At 39.6% G+C, this 18,528-nt stretch overlaps 1 protein-coding gene across 9 annotated transcripts in view; it reads right to left on the bottom strand.

Moving 5' to 3' along the window:
- GTDC1 (glycosyltransferase like domain containing 1) overlaps window positions 1-14,904 on the bottom strand; it is a 280,090-nt gene extending 265,186 nt beyond the window's left edge. For 7 of the 9 annotated variants that reach the window (XM_042442183.1, XM_042442154.1, XM_042442204.1 and 4 more), the window contains exons 1-2: window positions 14,791-14,896; window positions 1,152-1,237 (exon numbers count right to left, since the gene is read on the bottom strand). The gene's annotated coding sequence lies outside the window, so the exon portion shown is untranslated. Of the gene's footprint in view, window positions 1-1,151; window positions 1,238-14,790 lie in introns of all 9 variants that reach the window. The other 2 variants (XM_042442163.1, XM_042442191.1) reach the window with 1 other exon arrangement.
- Window positions 14,905-18,528: the final 3,624 nt, after the last annotated feature.

Genomic DNA, 18,528 nt, shown 5'->3' with positions numbered 1-18,528 from the left:
ACTGACATTTTGTTTAAACACAAAAGGGTTTACAATGGATTAGAAGGCCGGATTCTGCTAAAACTAAAATATTGCAAAGACATGTAACTTTAGACCCTAAAGTTTAGGAGTTACAATCTCAGCTGCTTGCTTGAACAGAAAACCTAATGAAGGAGGAGAAGAAGGAGAAGGTGAACAAGGATGAAAAAGAGAAGAAAATATTTTAATGCCACAGTCCAAATACTAATGCACACATTCTCTTATTCTTTACATGGGGATTATTCTGCAACGTAAAACTGTAGCATAGGAAGTGGCTGTCAGATGCTTGAAATGGGGCATGCTTTCAAAAGGTTTTTATGATTTAAGATTCATAACTAGAGGGTGGGTTTGTTTTTTGGAGGGGTTTGGAATTAACCAGAAGGCTCCCTTTGCCACAGGTATCTCAAACAGCAATTTGCCTTCATCAGAAACAAACCTAACAGTATCAAATTCTCCTTTAGTATCTTCTATTTATCCTAGGTGTAATTGATATTCACATAGCCAAAATGGTGAGAAAAACAAATAACATAAAGTCCCTTTTCTTTCTTTAGGAACATCTTCAATTTTTGTTTATTTTTGCTCATCACAAACCTAACAGTTAAAAAGGAAAAAAAAACCAATTGCTAGACCTTTCCTAGCAAATCCCCCAAAGGGGGATTATAACTAGATTTTGATAAAACAGCTGCCCATTTCATCACCCTTGCTGCAAATCATCAGCAAGAAACTGACATCCATGGCACAAAAGTCATTGGAAATTCAGCTGATATAAATGTGGGGGGAGTAATACTGACCAACTTAGGCTACTAAAAAGAATTTGGCTCTAACATAATGTACTATTACTTATGAATTCAACATTTAACTATATTTGGGAGTTAAAATTCAAGCAAAAAAAATAAAAATACATACTCAGGCAGTTCCTATGCCTATTTACTACGAAACTAACAACACACAAGAATAGGGTTTACTCTTAAGAAAATGTGCATAGGAATGCTGCCAAAACAGCTTTTAAAAATCTCTTAGGGCATATATGTATCCTTCAGTGGAAGTTCTGTACTGTATGCTTGTTCCAAGAAAAACACTGCATAATATCTCCATGGAATTAAATATACTCAGCACACTGATGTCAGATTTACCTTAACTTCCAATCGTCCTGTTTGGTCAGAATAGTGCCAGTTTTCAGGGTCCTGGCCAAAGGAAGCTTCCACCCTACAACTCTTCACTTAAAAGAAAGAAAGAAAAAGAACAATCATACTTTATTAGACTATAATGATCTAGTTTATCCAGTGCTTAAATTCCAGGGAGTCTTACAAAGAAGCTACCTAATGATTTTCTATATATACTTCATATAACGATAACAGTAAAACCATAATAGTTGGCTAGAAAAACTAGACAGTTTCACTTATTGTTGTTGACATTGACTCAAAATTGGGGGGAGGGGGGCAGGACTTCTACCAAGCTTCAAATTAAAGGTTTTTACTATTGGTTAGTTTGTTCTGTTTCTTCCATACTATTAAAACAGAGGAGAGAATATGAGTGAGGAGGAAAAGGAGTCAAAGAACCTGACTGGTTCCCTGCTAAAGGAAACTAAAAATGTGGTGGCATTTCCAGAAGAAATCGGCAGGACTAGACAAAGGAAGGTTTGAGCAAGGAAAGAGCTAGTTTCTATCTTCTACCAACTCTACCTAACAGGTGGCCTCCAGCTGTCATTTTCCTAGCTGGATTGGGGCTACAGTAACTTCACACTGTGTCCCTGATCTGGCCTTTCGATGGCACAAAAAGGAGCCACAAAAGGTGGCTCCTTTTTGTGCCCTTAAAAGGGCACCATAGCCACGGTGGCACAGCTATATGGCAGTGCCAGAAATGTGCCATGATGCCGCACGCCATGTAGAGTGGCATCAGGGTGCCCTGGGGGAACGGAGTTGGGTGTGCATCATGATGATGCTACGCCCTGACTCTGCCCCCATGCCGGCCTTTCAAGCCAGTCTGTAAAGGGCCTCACCTGTGGTTTAATTTACTGAGAAAGTTTCCCAGTGAAACAGTGATCAGTTTTAAAACTGTTAGTTCCAAAAGGCAAAAAGGCAACTTTATTTGGGAGGGTCAGGCTGTAAGAATAAAGGATACCATCTGAAGAATCTAGGCTAAACATGTGCTTAACATCAATCCATTTTATATCAAGCATATAAGGAGTACTGGATATACTCATCTATAAGTCAAAAAATGTAAGCCCAAAAATGGGCTCCAAAATCCTGGGTAGACATATATATGGGTCAATACAGTAATGCTTCTATGTGAGCCTTGGGAAAGCTGTGGAGAAGGGAGGGAGGAGAGAAATCAGAGGTCTGTGGCCCCTTTTTTCAAGCCAGCAGCCTTGGGGAAAGTTGTGGGGAAAGGATGGAAATGAGAAGTCTATGTCTCCATTTTTTGCACGCCATCAGCCTTGGGGAAACTGTGGGGGAAAAGAGGGAAATTGGAGGTCTGTGTCCCCCTGGGCCTTTTTGCAAGCCAGAAGCCTTGGGGAAAGTTGTGGGGAAAGGAGGAGAAACAGTGGTCTGTGTCCCCCTTTTTGCAAGCCAGCAGCTTTGGGGAAGTTTGTGGGGAAGGGAGGGAAATTAGAGATTTGTGTCCACATTTTGCATGCCCAGTCTGTGACCCTTGGAAGAGGTCCCGAGAGGGTGAAGGAGGAACAAAATGGTGTTTCCCCCCCCCTCCATTTAGAACCTTTATTACATGCCCCTAAGTCTGACCCTCGACTTATCCATGAGTCATATCAAAATCCATGATTTTGCTCCCAAAACCTGCCCTTGACTTATGCATGAATATATACAGTACTTGCATTTATTCTAGTTCTCATTTCTATGTGTGGTTGTGAAATCTGGACAGTGGGGAAAGTTGATAAGAAGAAAATCAACTATTTCAAAATGTGCTGGAGAAGAATTGTACAGATACAGTGGATTGATAAAGATAAATAAATGGGTCCTAAAGCAAATCAAGTCTGGACTCTTCCTAGTGCCAAGATTACCAAACCGAGACTGTTATACTTTGGCCATACAGTATCATGAAAAGTAACGATTCACTAGAAAAAACAACAATGCTTGGTAAGGTAGAAGGAAGTAGGAAAAGAGGAAGACCACATTATAGGTGGATAGACTTAATAGCCCTGAGTCTGCAAGACCTGAATGCAGCTGTTGATGACAGGGTGACTTCAAGGTTTCTCATTCATGGGGTTGCCATAAGTCGAAGTTGAATTGATGGCAATTAACAAAAAGAGAACATACAAACACACACACACATAAAAGGCTTAAAGCTGAACACACTTACCCAGAGAACTCTAGAAAGTGCAGTAACAATTAGAGGAAGTGAGGGAACGCTAGTGAACCAAATGTATCCATTATCCAGATTATCATATGTATAGCTCTTTAGAGGAAACAGTTTACAAATTCAGGAGAATAATACTTATAAGTTGTGGGCAGTTTAGCTTTCATCCTACAAACAGAGTCACATTTTGTTGCAGACTGACACAAAGCTAAACCTACAAGGTAGGCACTTTACAAAATCATACTTCAGTAGTTTTAAACAGTATTCCCAGCTTTTAGCCATCTGCCATTCACAGATGTGTGTTTTTTAAAATAAAATGCAATTCAGATACTTTTTGTCCCACACATTGCAATATAAAAGGGAGGGGAAATAATTATGCCATTTTATCTTGGAAACATGATGCAGAAAATCTGGTGTGAGTGCTCAGATGAGAAACAGTCCATCTTCTGATAGGGAGGAGGGCAGCAAGTGCATGCTCACCAGATCCTATCCAGGAAAGACCAAGTGGAGATGCTGGGATGGAACAATTCAGAGCAGGCACTCAAAAATAGTCTGCTACAGAGCAGCCAGAAACATCATTTGGCAATGCTCAGAACCAAAGAAGGATGCAAACCAATCTGTGAAGTGTTTTTCAAGTAAAACATTAATTATCACATAACCTGTCACACAAATAAAGAGGCATGTTGTGTATTTAGGAATGGAGCAAGAGGAACCCCACCAAAAGCAAAAAGGTGCAACCCCTTCACATCAGTCACAAAGTTAATGGCACACATTGGCCTACTATTTCTGGTAGAGTTGTTTCATGGAAAATATGGAAGCCTTGGAGGAAATGTGGCATCACTCAATGTCACACTCATGGTATGAGGACCTGCAACATGCAAGTGACATACTCTGTTTGTTCACAATGTGGCTGATAATAAAAAATAGCCCTTAACTTTGGAGTATTTGGTTATTGGGTGTGAAGGGATAGCCCTCACTATATGTACCACCTGGCCTGCTCACTACTTCCTGGCTTAAGGAGCAGATGAGAGCCAGCTGCTTAGCTCAGTTACAGGCCCTGAAGGGAGCATGCCAGGGGAAGGAGTCAATAAAGGACAGGAGGCCAGCTCTGAGAGGGACAATCTCGAAGGCATAATTGCATTGAGTCACTGGGTGCAGACTTCTACTCTTGATCTGAGTCAAGAGCATGTGACCCAAGGCATTTTTATTCCTGATATAATTGGAATTCTTGGGCAGTTAAAAAATATCCTAGAAGTCACATAAGTCTTTTTTTTAAAAAAATCCATGTAGATGAGGGCTAAAAATGTTGCCTCTGAAAACAGCAGTTTAGTTTGGATGCAACAAAAAACCATGGTTTGCCACTAAATTGGAAGTGGGGTGGGGGAATAGATTACAGAAGGGGAAAGGAGCATGGGTGCAACTAATCAAAAAATGTCGTGTGTGTATAATCCAAACTAGATAGCACTTAGTATCTCATATATGATGTATATGTTTCCCTTTACTCTTTTGTAACTATTCTCTCTTCTTCTGAAAATTGTCCTTCCACATTTCTCTTAATTGGAGAAAAATAAAGATACCACCACCATGCTTCACAATTGGCCAGGTTGGATAAGCTTGATGAGAACTAGAGTATAGCATAATCTGGTCATATCCTCCCTGCTACTACCACATTGCAACTACAATTGTGTGTTTGTATGTAGGCCTTTGAGGATCTTCCCCCAAAGTCTATATGTGATGATTCTGGAATTCTTTCCAGGCCTATAAATACAGTTTCACAGACTGAATGCAATGTCAGTAAAACTGTGATATTTAGAAAGGCATGCTTATCCTAAGCATATCTTTACTAATACAATACTGGTATACAGAGACAATGGCATTTTTCTCTCCTAAATACTATGCTATCTTTATCTTATTAATAATAATATAAATATTTAAGGACTCATTACTTGGGAATGAAGGAAACATGGAAGTTAGTCGGCAATGTCTCACAAACTCCAAACAACTGATTGTATTTCTTATACATCCTACACAATTTCATTAAAGTGTGTCCAGTCCAGTTATGAGAACACCAAACGTTCAAATTCAGTTCCTTAATTTGAAGGGTTTTTTTCCAGCTAAAACATCTAACACAACCATCTGTTTTATAAGAAGTCAGTAGATTAAATTAAAAAGAAAGCTAATAGTTTTATGCAGAAGTGAGACTAATTTTTAAAGCATTGCCAGAAAGAGTGATCAGGGCCATGTGACCCTACAACAATAAATCACATCCAAAAACAAAAGGATTTTATGACAACAGAAGCATTTTTTTTCCTTTAAGGGGGAGGAGGGAGGTTAAGTGTAAGATCAAGACAGGAAATTGTTCTTGTTAAGCTGAAAGATCATGTAATTGTTTATTTGGGAAAACTCTGATTTACCTTAAACTATGTGCAAGGTTGGAATGAGAAGGTCATTGCGTATTAAATTGCAGTCCAGTAGACAACCAAGGTCAAAGACAACTTTTCTGAAAGTTTATATTAGAAAGACCTTGAGCTTTTATATTCACAAAATATGGCTGAGATTTTCCCTGAGGGCACCTAACTCCACAACATATAAAGCATGTAAAACAAACCATGCAAGCTAGAAAGAGTGTTGAAGGATATTAATTTAGATATTTTTACATGTTCCTGGGGCAAAATCAAGGCTGCTTTAAATTTTCCTATAAAGGCCCTGGTGTGGTCCAATTTGTCTTGGACCCAAGAACTTGTCTTGAACCTTGAGAACTATATTGATAAGACAAGTTCAGATTCTCATTGGGTGGCTTGAAGCAAATCTCTATATTTCAAAGTCAGCCTTCCAAAGAGGCAGCACAGGGACACAATGTTCTTGCTTACACAACTGTTGAGAAGATTATAAAGAATGAGGTTATACAAGCTTTATACACCTATGAGCAATTTAGTGCTCTCAAATTACATACATTTATTAACATGAAGCCTGAAATAATAAAGAATTCCACACTGAGGGATCTTTATCTCAGGTTTTCCAAGTTATAACATCCATGTTACGTATATTTAATCTATATTTTCAGGACAGCAGTCCTGAAGAGATGCAAAATGTGAATCAATCTGTTGGATTCTGACAAGTTTATTTTCATTTTCACATCTCATCTTTAGCAATATGGTTAAGGTGTACTTTTAAGACATTTACTTGAAACATATCAATGTAGGCAACACTGTAAGTTCTATACTTATTGCTGAAAGACTACATGATATTTCACAACAAAATTTACAGAATCTTAATATGGTTTCGGGAGGCCTCATATTAAGAACCTAACAACAAAAAAAGAAGAAGCATCTTTTCATATGCTCCCCTAACTCTACACCCTATTATTTATATTTTTATTTTTAAGTAAGCTATTGGCAAGATCACAGTACCCTGACAATCCTAAATTCAGATCTAAACTAGATTTTGAGCAATCCACAGTAAAAAAAATCCATGGAAGGATTAGCAGATGGGTGGGAATTTAAACCATACTTGCTAACTTTCCCTTGCAAATATCCCCTGAAACTGGTCCCCTACCCTCAGAGAATTTTGCACCCGGTTGCAAATTCCGCCTGTGAAAGACACTCCTCTGAAATTCTGAGAACACCATACTTCCTTTGCAACACCTGTTTTAATTCTTCCATTCTGTGTATCATATTAAAATTAGTTATAGGAACCCATTGCGTAGCCAGTTCTATCTGCCCCCATGCTTCTATTACGTATTTGTTTCCTCAGGATTATTAGTTCTAATCAGTACCATGACGTTACCTTTAGGTATACAGGTAATATTTGTTTTTACATACATTTGTAAACACATTAGGTTCCATTAGCTAAAAAGAATGCATAAATATAAAATTCTTTGTGAGCCAGGTTTCCAAGATAAATCAAAAATCTTCACCTTGACTCAGACCTAGATTTTCACTGTTCCCATCTGCCTCATCTATATACAGCTGCTATAACCTCCCAGGAGCCCTTATAAGAGGGCAAGTAACACTTCCAGGCAAATAAATCCTTCAGTAATATCCTAATACAAGGAATCTTCAATGCAGCTAGCACATCTAATATTTTTCTTTTGGGCCATGCTCACATAGCTTTCCAGAAGCGGTTGGCAACAGTGTACAAATATAACAGCTACATTATTGGTGGTCAGCTCTTTGACTGGGGGTGGTTGAATGTTGAACTGAATGTGTCTCAAATCTGTCATATTTGTTTATTTTTTTGTTAGCAAAGTACTAAGACCTGAAGTCTATGATATTTTAAGTCCTTTCTCAGCAGCTGATGCACAAAAAGAGGGAAGGGTTTTTTAAGGGTATGACCTTAGACACAGAAACCAAAAGAAAATGCCTGGCTCAAACGTCCTCTAGAGAGAAATCAGCTCAGAAACAGCATACAATATATCTTGACATTGTGCTGTTAGTACAAGGCATGAGTAGTCAACACGTCAACTTAAGCATAGTATTTCACGGCAGCCCCCATGCCTAGATGTGAACTGTGAATTGTGAAAATAGCTTGTTGCTCTTCTGTATGGAAACCATGCCCTACGAGGAACGACTTAGGGAGCTGGGTATGTTTAGCCGGGAGAAGAGGTTAAGAAGTGATATGTTAGCCTTGTTTAAATATTTGAAGGGGTGTCACATTGAGGAGGGAGCAAGCTTGTTTTCTGCTGCTCCAGAGACTAGGACCTGGAGCAATGGATGCAAGCTCCAGGAAAAGAGATTCCACCTCAACATTAGGAGGAACTTCCTGACAGTAAGGATTGTTCAGCAGTGGAATACACTCCCTCAGAATGTGGTGGAGTGTCCTTCTTTAGAGGTCTTCAAACAGAAGCTGGATGGCTATCTGTCAGGAATGCTTTGACTGTGAGTTCATGCATGGGAGGGGGTTGGACTAGATAGCCCTTGGGGGTCTCTTCCAACTCTATGATTCTATATGTGCCTGCCTGAGATATTTTCCTGCATGGTACATCTTGTCTGCTCTGGCACAAGTTTTAATGAACACGTTTTTGCTTACTATTTTTGCTTCCAAGTTTTTGCTTACTATTACTTAAAGTTAGTCCAGTTCTCTAAGGTAACAAGGCAAGATCTGTACAAAGGGTCAGACCAGAGCAACAAGGCATTCTCAACCTTTCAATCTGAAGCTAGCTCTGAAAAATGAAGAAGCATAAACCCAACAAAGGGCTATAAATATTTAGATCCAAAAGGATCTCACAATAAGAGCTGAACCATATGCTCAAAAGTAGACAAGATGAGGTACAAGGACAACACGTGCTGCCAAAGGCACGAGAGAAAATAAAACTATTATTATTATAATCATCTCCTTAACCTTGACAATTTAAAGATTTTTTTAAAAATATATTTATTAAGTTAATAAATAATAATAACAATCTATAATTGGCTTACAGTTTGTAAACCACTTAGAAAGTGCTGAGTTCACTATGAAGAGGTACAGAAATGTAAATGTTATTGCTATTGAAAACTAGATTTCTAACAAATGTCCCCACAGCACTGTTGCATCAAAATTCTAAGACATCACTATCAAGTTTAGATTTGAAATTCTAATATTAAACATGCCCTGAAAATATGGGCAGTAAATAGACACACACCCCAAATCTGTACAAGAATCCTGATCAACACTAGTGTTGTTGAGGTTAAAAAGCAGACCAGCAGAAATTTAAGAGTTTTCTAAATCACAAATTGAGATGAGGCACAAACCTCAGATCAACTTTCACATCTGAATTTGGTCTCATTATGCTTTTCAAAACTAGCTAAGATTAGAAAGTCATGTGAAAATATACTTTTCTCCATCACACAGTATTTTATCAAGCCTAAGCTTCTAAGGAAAGAAATGTACATTAAAAGTAAGAAGGAAGAATTGAGTAGAATTCATTCCACTTCACGTCTTGAAAGCCCTAATTAAAATTCAATATTGCATTTTACATATGGGTTCTTATATGAAACTCCTGTCATGGCTAAGACTTAAGGTTAACCAGGTTAATAGAGTCCAATAAAACAGCTCTATTGAATTATACCAAGCCACTGTAATACACCAGACTGTAATCTGCTTCTCCTTTATTCCTGACCACTGCACTAAGATTTAAGCCAACAATGTGTGGTTAGCATCCAAGAACTATTTATGTGTAGGATAGAAACTTCCAAACGCCACCCCTCTTCCCCTGAAGAAAGTGCATATATTTACACCTCAAATATTTCCCTCCAGTCTGCTATTCCCATTGTCACAGTGTTATGTGTTAACAGATCTGCACACACTTGCCAAGTATCACTCAGTTGAAACAGAGACACTCCCCTCAATATGGATTCATTTTAAGAGGGTTTTTTTCCCATTTAGCACCAGCTTCCTATCCATGAAGGACTTTATGAACCTCCTCAAACCCAAGAACCTCATTTTTGTTTATTTTAAGCCATGCCCGTCTGTGTTATAAAATCGTTTCACTACACACTTACATAGCTACATATATAAAAGGTCACCAAGTGTGCTGTTTTAGGACATTTATTTAATGTCTTAATGTTGTCTGCATAATAATTGTACTGTACATTTTAAGCAGAGAGCCAGCGTGTGATTTTAACACTAGACTACTGGCTCTGGAGACCAGGGTTTGAATCCTTGCTCAGCCATGGAAACACACTGGGTGATCTTGGGCAAGTCACGCTCTCTCAGCCTCAGAAGAAGGCAATGGCAAATCCCCTCTGAACAAATTTTGCTGAGAAAAGCCAATTATAGGGTTTTCTTATGGTCACCATAAGTCAGAAACTATTTCAAAGCACACAACAAAACACATTAAGCATGTTTAGAAACTACCTGTTCTAGCATCTGACATTGCTTAGTATTCACAGTAAACTCTTCTTCCATCAACTCTCTCTTCTTACCCCTCAAATGAATAAATTGAACACAGGATTGCTCTCTGAATTATTTCAGACATTCAAATTACAATATATACTCAACTATAAGTCAACCCTATGCGTAAGTCGAGGGCAGGCTTTGGAGCCAAAGGCGAGTTACACACCGCCGAAAAGCAGCGGCCTGCACCCGCCCCTTTCCCCGCTGGATCGGGGCCTCAGTGACTAGAGCGGCAGCCGCTGAGGCCCCGATCCGCTGCTTTCCAGGCTGCGGGGAAGCAGCAAAAGGCTCCTTCCCCGCAGCCTGGAAAGGGGTGTCCTTGGGGCTTCAAGCCCCAAGGACACCCTGTGGTGGCGGGGAGGAGGAGAAAGGGGCCAAGTGGGCCATCTAAGGGGGCATCTAAAGGCTGCGCCCAGTGATGCAAGACCAGGAAGGAGCTCCGTTTCGGATTAAGCGCCCTCGCGCTGCGCGATGGCGTCACATCCGCGCCACCTCGTTTGGAGGCGGCGCGTTCGTGACACCATCATGGCAGCCCCCATGTAGATGGGGCACCGCCATCTTGTACGTCCTCAGGACGTATTAGGCTTGGGGGCGTCAAGAAGTAAAATTCATACAATCAGATCAGAAGAGGAGTATTTAAGAGCTCTTATAAAAGAACAGGTGCATAGGCTAGCCAGAAGAGATCCGTCTTTAGTGAGTTCTTGAAGGCATCTAATGACACAGTAAAATGGTGCCTCTTATATAAAAGGGCAAAATCAAGGTTTGCCTATGGGAATTTGTATATTTTTAACTATTTTCAAGTCGCGGATGCTTGAATCCATGCATAAAAATATTGTGGATAAGAAGGGCTGACTGTATGTCAACTTGGGTCCAATCCACAGTGCAGAAATAATCCAGTTTGATACCGCTTCAACTGCCCTGGCTCAGCACTAGGGAATCCTGGGAATTGTAGTTCATTGTGGCAGCAGAGCTCTCTGACATAGAGGGCTAAACGTCTCATAAAACTACAGTTCTCAGAATCCCCTAGCATTGAGCCAGGACAGTAAAAACAGTGCCAAACTGGATTATTTCTGCAGTGTGGCTTGGACCTCAGGAAAAAATCCCACTAAATCCCACCAGGAACCTTGTTGGTGCAGTAGTTAAATGTCAGTACTGCAGCCCCAATGTTGTGAGTTCAATCCTAGAGGAGGACTCCAAGGTCGACTCACCCTTCCTTTCGCAGCAGCTCGGTAAATTGAGTACCCAGCTAGTTGATGGCAAGCTTAGCGAGTGTTAAATTCACTATAAAGCGGTATAGAAATGTAAATGCTATGCTAAATCCAACTGAACTTTCTTCCAAGTAAAGCTGTATAAAGATTGCAGCATAAGACAAAATAATTACCTTCACACAGAAAAAGAAATAAAAGAACCAAGTCTACAGAATTTGTTTCCCAAAATTTCTTCTTTTCCACCCAGAGCAATCAAAATCTACAGAAAACATGTACTCAAATCCTGTCTATGACCTATCTTGGACAATATTGAGACTTCCTTCTTTTTACTTAGAAAAGACCATCAGCACCAGCACTAAAGATATATTATTATTAATAATAATAATAATAATAATAATAATAATAATAATAATACATTTATATTTCCCACCTCTCCCTACGGATCGAGGCAGGATTCCAACCGGATAAAATACAGACAAGCCATACAATGTAAGTCTTAACAACATTAATAATTCCCACAAAATTAACCTTCGTGATATAAAAGGCAAACCTAAAATTCTTATCTTTACATAGTCAATGACTGGAGTATAGAGGTGGATAAGACTATTCACACAAGAGTCAGATGGGAAGGCCCGCCGGAAGAGATCCATCTTGACAGGTAGTGGTAATGCGACAGATCTCTTCCGGTAGGTCATTCCATAATTTTGGAGTGGTCAAAACAAAGGTACTCTGGGAAGTGGACACCAATCTGGTCTTATGTGGTTGTAGTAAGTGCTTCCCAGAAGTTTTGAGAGTGCGGGGTGGACTGTATAGGGAGAGGCGTTATATTGTGCTAGTTCTGATTCCTGTTTATTTGATACAGCTTTAGAGGATTCATCCATCAGTTCCAATCTCACTCTTCACATACTTCTGTCTATACACTATATGTGTATATGTACTGTTGTCATTGTTGTGTGTCTTCGAGTCCTTTCCAACTTATGGTGACCCTAAGGCAAACCTATCATGGGGGTTTCTTGGCAAGATGTTGGGGATTTTTGCCCTTGCCTTCCTCTGAGGCAAGCTTTTATATGTACATGCCATAAAGTCTAAAGGGGGTATGGGAAATTATTCTACTTTTAAACGTTAATTAGCAGAAAGGTAAATTATATTGATTTCCTCCCCACTCCCATATTTTTGTATAATGGCTGTTTGCTAAAACACAATATACTGGTAGGTATTGGTATTGCCTAAGGTCACCCAGGGGTTTCCATGCCTGAGAAGGGATTTGAACCCTGGTCTCCAGTGTTCAAACACCACACTATCTGGCGGTGTGAGCTGGCATTTAAATTCTCAGTCAGAGCCTTTCTGTAAGACTTTAGATGCCAGATCCCATACACACACACACACACACGTTGTTGTATGCCTTCAAGCCATTTCCAACTTATGGGAACCCTAACATGAACCAATCATGAGGTTTTCTTGGCAAGTTCCTTCAGATGCCACTGCCATCTTCTGAGGTTGAGAGGATGTGACTTGCCCAGGGTCACCCAGTGGGTTTCAGTGCCCAATCCATGGTTCAAACCGTTCTCCAGTCACAGTCCAATGCTCAAACCATGCTAGCTCTCCCACATACAGATAGATGGATAGAAAGAGATATGGATATGGATGTGGGGGCTGGCATTTATATTCTCAAAGACAGACTCTCTGCATATTCTCAGTGGTCCTTTCTCTGCGGCATCTGGGCTTAACTCTGGCTCTCAGAATAAATTTTGGGGCTCACAATCAGGGTGACCAGATGCCCTCCTTTTCCAGCATTCCAGTCCTGCATTTCAACCTTCTGTCTAAAGGAATTCCAAAATGTCCTCCATTTTGAGCATGACAGAGGCCTATTGAGTAGTACCAAGTCTGTTGTTCCCCTTTAAGAAATGCATTTACTTGGCAGCCTGTCCTTGCTGTAAATAGGATAGGATGGAAAAGACAGGATAATAAAACATAATAAAATAAAAATAATAAAAGGATAATAAAATACAGTAGATGTTAGATTGTAGAGACAGAGTGGCATAGTGGTTTGAGTGTTCGACTGCAACTCTGGAGACCAGGGTTCAATTTCCTGCTTGGCCATGGGAACCCATGGTGATCCTGGGCAAGTCACACTCTCTCTGCCTCAGGGAAAGGCAATGGCAAACCTCCTCTGAACAAATCTTGCCAAGAAAACCCCATGATAGCTTTGCCCCTTGGGGGTCACTGTAAGTTGGAAGCGACTTGAAGCCACACCACACATGCACAAGATAACTGTAAATAAGCCATAAGGAATTAATTTATATTTCTACGAGTGTTAATAACTTTTATTTGTTCATGTCCTACATTTTTCTTGAACATACTATGTTTTGAGGTGCCTTTGAGTATATGACATTTGGTCACCCTGGATCAGCCTTATACCCTTTGAGTATATGACATTTGGTCAGTCTGGATCACAATGGAGGATGATCCCTTGGTCGACCAGTCCCTGGCAAGGGGAGACACACTTGCAGCCAAAGAGTCTTATATTGTGCCATGTGCATGGTGAGCGTTGCACTGCGACTCTGAAGACCAAGGTTTGCTTCCCTGTTCATTCATGGAAACCCACTGGGTGACCTTGGGCAAGTCACACTCTCTCATCTTCAAAGTATGGCCATGGCAAACCCCCTCTGAAGAAACTTCACCAAAAAAAACAAACCATGATAGGGTCACTTTAGGGTTACCCTAAGTAGGGAACAACTTGGAGGCACACAACAACAACAACAACAACAACAACAGAGTCAGGAATGTGGTTCCTTTTTAGATTGCTTGGACTACAACACTTTTATCATTGTTAACCATTGCACTGCTTATTATGGAATAATAACAATAATCACTGCTGGAAGGGGGATATATATGGATAATGGTTTTGTTGTTGTTGTTTGTTGTTGTTAATACACAAACCAGTGAGCCAGTGTGGACTAGGGACTCTGGAGTCCAGGGTTTGGTTGCCAGCTCGGCCATGGAAACCCACTGGGAAGGGGGTGACCTTGGGCAAGTCACACTCTCTCAGCCCCCTTCTGCAGAACCCAGGAGGGCCTCCATGAGTGGGCAGTCGCCCTCTCTGCTCTCCAGGGCAGGCAGGGCAATGAAAGGCTGGTATTAAGGAGGTAAAGCCGTGCTCAGAATGGAGGGCCTTTGGGACATCGTTCCTCCTGGAGAAAGGAGGAGGAAACGGTGGTGGAGGCCCTAGAAGAGGAGGAGAGAGAGAGAGCAAGGCCCCTCAGTAGACTAGGCCTCCAACAGCCTCCTCCTCCTCCTCCTCCCCGCCCTGCGCGCCCTGCGTCCCTCCCTCCCAGCAGCCCAGCTCTTCACCCCACCCAGAGGTGGGCAAGCTCACCTCCTCCTCTTCTTGGCTGATGATGATGGCGGGTCTCTTCTTGGAGGCCGGCGGAGGCAGAGGCAGCAGCAGCCCCCTCTCAGCGCCAGACCCCCGGCTCCTCCTCCTCCATGGCTCTCCGCCCCTGAGCCCCAAGGGAGGAAGAAGGAGGAAGCCATGCGCTAGCCTCAGTGCACCTACTGTGCTTAATCATTCCTTTACCATTATTGCATCTCTTCATTTCCTTTGCATACCGCCTTTCCCCCCCAAAAGGGACCCAAGGCGGATCACTGATCAAAATGTCAAAAATTATCATCATTATTATTATTATTACTACGACGACGACTATAATAGTAATAAATATAATACGTAGTGATAAAAAACGGTTTATCAGTAAAAATTATAATAGTATTATTACTATTATTTTAACGTTTAAAAATATTATATTATTATTAGAATAATATTGCTATTACTTTAACGTTTAAAATTAGTATTATAAATATAACAGTATTACCAGTATTTTTAACATTTAAAATTATTATCACTAGAATAGTATTATTGCTATTATTTTTAACGTTTAAAATTAGTATTGCTAGAATGGTATTATTACTATTGTTTTAATGTATAAAATTAGTATTACTAGAATAGTATTATTACTATTATTTTTAACATTTAAAATTATTATTACTATAATATTATTACTATTATTTTAACGTTTAAATGAGTATTACTATAATAGTATTATTATAGTATTTTTAACATTTAAAACTATTATTATTATTATTATTACAATAGGGTTATTGCTATTATTGTTAACAATTTTATCTGTGAGCCACCTAAAGTCCCTTTATTTATTGTATTTATTTAATTCATTTGTATGCCACCTTTCTCCCAGAAGGGACCCAAGGCAACTCTCAGATAAAAGCATTGAAAATAATAATAACTATATTATTATTATAATAGGATTATTACTATTATTATTAACAGTCTTATCTGTGAGCCACCTTGGGTCCCTTTCTTTATTTCATTTATTTAATTCATGTGTATGCAGCCTTTCTCCCAGAATGAACCCAAGACAGCTCACAGATAAAAACATTGAAAATAATAGTAATTATTATTATATTATTACTATAATAGAAATATTACTATTATTTTAACATTTATATCTGTGAGCCGCCTTGGCTTCTTTTATTTATTTCATTTGTATGCTGCCTTTCTCCCAGAGGGAACCCAAGGCAACTCACAGATAAAAATGTTAAAAATAATAGTAATAATACATTATAGTAAGGAATAATACTAATATGGTATTAAACATTTAAAATATCAGAAATAATAATTATTCATAATAGTACATATGATAATAGTATTATTACTATTATTGTTAACATTTTTATCTGTGAGCTGCTTTGGATCCCTTTATTTATTTCATTTATTTATTTCAGTCAGCTCACAGATAAAAAAACATTAAAAATAACAGTAATTATTATTAGTAGTATTTGTATTAGTATATATTATACTAGCATTATTAGTATTATTACTGCAGTATATACTATAATAGTATTATTACTATTATTTTTATTTTTAACATTTTTAATCTGTGAGCCACCTTGGTTCCCTTTTGGGAGAAGGGTGGCATACAAATGAAATAAATAAATAAAATAGATGTACCTTGATAATAATAATTATTAATATTAATACAATAAAAAATTAAACAATAAAAATTACCTAAAAATAGTATAAAATTACATTAAAATACAGAAAAGCTAAAAGCATGACTGAAACATGCTTTAGTGTAGAAATGATCCCAGTGGTGGTGGTGCTGGAGCAGGACTCAGAAGTATGAGTTTACATTCATATTATTGTTTTTAGCTCATATTTGGTTTGCTGTTGTTGTTGTTGTTGTTGTGTGCCTTCGTGTCATTCCTGACTTATGGCGAATCTCTCATAGGGGTATTTTTGGCAGGTTTCTTCAGAGGAGGTTGGCCATTGCCTTCCCCTGAGGCTGAGAGAGTGTGAATTGCCCAGGGTCACCCCAGTGGGTTTTCTTGGCTGAGCAGGGACTCCAACCCTGGTCTCCAGAGCCCTAATTTAATGCTCAAACCATTGCACCATACTGGCTCTCACAGGGGGCATCTACACTGTAGAAGTAATGCAGGTGGTGGTGTTGGTGTTAAAATGATTCTCTTCAGCAAATGATAAGTGGTTATATCTTGATGAGCCCTTGTTTTCTTCATCTTTTGGGGTTGTCTCATCCCTACCGCTTCTGTGGGTCCTGAAAGCAAGGTTGAAGGAATCATGCATTAACCTGGGCTGGCTGGACTATGTCTAACCGTGATTCCCAAACTTTGGTCCTCTAGGTGTTTTGAACTTTAGCTGCCAGAAGCCGCAGATATCTTGGTCAATGGTCTGGGATTCTGGGAGGTGAAATACAAAATACCTCCCATTGCCATCTTCTGAAGCTGAGAGAGTGTGACTTGCCCAAGAACACCACAGTGGGTTTCCATGGCTGAGCCAAGATGCAAACCCTAGTTTTCAGAGTCGGTCCAGCACTCAAACCACTATGCCAAGCTGACTCTCACAGGGCCATAAATGTTGTTGCCCCACCCCAATCAATCATGCTGTGTATGACTTACTTAAAGTTTCTAAAATGCTGTTTAAATGCAATCTCATACACACTTGAGAAAAGCACACTTCTTTAAAATGGCTGGAGGGTGGTCAAATTCATCCCAGCATGACCATTCATCTAGAACCTACCTTCTAGGTTTGTGCAATAATATAGCAAATGTGCTATATTATCAGCTAGGTTTCTGTGTCGTTTATTTTTATCCATTTCCAAAGTCAAAACCAGCTGGGCATAGTCATAGAACTTAGCACAATCAAAGAGAGATTATGGGGTAATAAAATAATGGGAGAAAGTGGTGTAGTGGCTGGCGTGTTGGACTATGGCTCTGGAGACCAGAGTTCGAATCCTAACTCAGCCATGTAAACCCACAGGTGAGCTTGGGCAAGTCACACTGTCTCAGCCTCAGAGGATCGCAATAAAAAGCCCACTCTGAAGAACCTTACCAAGAAAACCCCATGATAAGTTCACCTTAGAGTCGCCATAAGACAGAAGCAACCTGAAGGCATGCAACAACAACAAGTATAAAGGGGCATGTGGATTGAGAGGAGGTTTTGTCAATTTGAACACAGAGATAAATCTCACAGAAAGCAAGAGGAGAACTGAAATAAAGGAAAGCTACACTCTTTAAGACAACAACAATGCAGCATTGGTGATGCTTTGCCTGAAGAAGTGGTATAAAAATATTTTAAATAAATTTCCCATGTAAGACTTGCCTTCTGCATACTGCAGTGAGGCCTCTGGAACCATTAGTACAGTCTTTGATATATAATGGGATGCTTATAAACATTCCATCTGTCCAAAAGTTTGTGAGCGAGGTGGAGGTTCTGCAAGGAACCAGGGACCATTGTTAAAGGCATAGCAATATATTAAACATGATATGAATTATATGGGAGAAAATTATTCCTGAATTGGCTTATAACTGTGAAAGGGGCTTCCCTTCTGAGCATTGTACAGTACTCACACAAGTCGCAATTCCATGGAGTTGTCTTGGCTACACTTTATGGCTGTGAGGATGAAGGAGGGATCAGAGTGACCAGATGTCACAACTGCAAAGGAGGACAAGGCACTACAAAATGTAGGGGACTTGACAAAAATATAGGGCTTTACCAAATAAAAGCTTAAAACACTACAGTAAT

This window comes from Sceloporus undulatus, chromosome 1, assembly GCF_019175285.1.
Source record: "Sceloporus undulatus isolate JIND9_A2432 ecotype Alabama chromosome 1, SceUnd_v1.1, whole genome shotgun sequence".
Lineage (NCBI taxonomy): Eukaryota > Metazoa > Chordata > Lepidosauria > Squamata > Phrynosomatidae > Sceloporus > Sceloporus undulatus.
Note: the sequence above shows the minus strand (reverse complement) of the source record. Positions and strands in the feature narration are given on the sequence as shown.